This window comes from Cariama cristata, unplaced genomic scaffold (assembly GCF_000690535.1).
Source record: "Cariama cristata isolate BGI_N322 unplaced genomic scaffold, ASM69053v1 scaffold4221, whole genome shotgun sequence".
Lineage (NCBI taxonomy): Eukaryota > Metazoa > Chordata > Aves > Cariamiformes > Cariamidae > Cariama > Cariama cristata.
In genome coordinates, this window is record NW_009599720.1 from 80,169 (window position 1) to 82,111 (window position 1,943).

The window sequence follows — 1,943 nt, forward strand, 5'->3', positions numbered from 1 at the left end:
TGAACAGATCACCACAAATCATCAGGCTGCATGTTTGACATCTGCCGGACATTCAGATTGGGTAGTCTTTCCTCATGTTTTTAATAAATGACTTTTGAAGGCATTATGAAACTAAAGGGAGTTATCTGGCTGAATTTGCCACCCACAGCCTCCATTCACTTTTCAGTTCTATGGCTTTGAATTTCCCGATTTTGTAATACTTCACCACCTTCTTCACCGATATGGCATAAAATTTCAAAATCTGCTTCCTTGCAACGTGCTTCCTGTTCTCAGCTGAGGCTACGCTGGTGTGGTCTGTGAAGTTCATGAACATCTGCAGACTCTGAACAGGCTTGGATCGATTCATGCTGTGTTACAGAAGTCTGAGCAAGCTGAGTTTTCTGTGAGTTTAAGTTTCATTATAAATATCATGTATCCCTCAGTCCAACTTAATCCAGCTTGATATTCTAGTTGTTTTGAGTCCATTGATTCATTACTCTTTAACTCAGCAAATACACAGTATCTTTCAGCAGGATGACTAAGTCAATGGAATGATGGATGGACAGGCAGACAGCTAGATAAGAACCACTTGAGGTATGGGGCTTCTAGTGAAATTCTTATTAGGATCAGTTAATTCTGACAATTTTGAAGTCATTCGGGTAGCACAGATTAAGGTTTCAATCCAACATGGTGAAGTTTGCCTTCGGCTATTTGTGGAAAAAATATCAGAGAAGAAAGAAGGAAAAAAAAATCAAGGAAGTAGAGTCAAAATAGAAATGGGAAATGCTATAGAAAACAGAAAGGGAATGAAAAGGAGAATTAAGTTAGGGCAAAAGTTAACACTTTTATACAGCATCCTTGCTTGTAACAACCTGATCTCAAATATTTTTAAAGTGCATAAAAAAATCTTCTTCTAGAAAAAAGTAGCAATAAAATAAATAAAGGATCCTCTTTAGAGGGAAAAAATCACTTAAATGAAGGACAGAGTATTTTTGAATCAAACAAATACCATGTAACTGCAGAGTAGCTAGAATGGTTTGTGGACATCTCTGCATGCTGAGTTTGCACCTCTTCAGCTCACGTTACGGACACCGCGCAGAAATCCCCGTCTTTGCCCTTGGAGGTTGCCTTCTCAGGGAAGCTATTGGTGCTTGGGGAAGGAAGAAGGACGAGTTTCAGTATTGGCTTGGATTTAAGGCAGACAGAAGATAGGTTTTGAGCTCGGGATGCCCCTGGCATGGTGCAAACTTCTGCTTGCCCTTCGCTACCCTCCTGGAAGGAAGGCAAGTGTCCTATGCCGCCTGTGGCCTTGATTCCCACTCGTGCCGAGAAGATGAATCGGAATCAGTGGTTTGCACGTTGTGGCAGCAGATTCGGCAAGTCCCTCTCAAATCCTTCCGCACAATGTGTCTTTCAGTACCTGAAGGGGACATTCTTGTTTCCACAAACAGGATCAACTCAACAGTCTAGTGGGGGAAAGAAATGTCAGCGGCATTCACACTTCCGTATATATTATTTTTGTAAATCTGAGGTGCAAATTGTTTGTAGAATCTCAATTACACCCCTTATAATATTGTCATTTGCAATCAGCTCACTATGAAAACAGGGCTTTCAAAGGGTAAGAAAATCATTTGAACTTGTGATCTACAATAGATTTGAATATTCAGATAAGGTCACTGGTCAGAGCAGGGGTGACAGCTGCGGTCAATAAACAGGTTCAGTGAGACAAAATCTTTTTGTCTACGTGGGAATAGCCTGAAGAAGAGAGGTTCTCAAGAGGGATCAGAAAGATTAGATTTAGCTGCATCACCATTTTATTTCCAGGATGCTTAAGGCACAATGGAAGCCTTTGGTGTGGCCACCACACCAGTATGCTGAACCTGCTGACAGTGTCACTCCAGTGCCACCAGGTCAGATGTTCTGCTTCACTGTGAATACGAATCTGATGGAGAGCGATGTCTCGT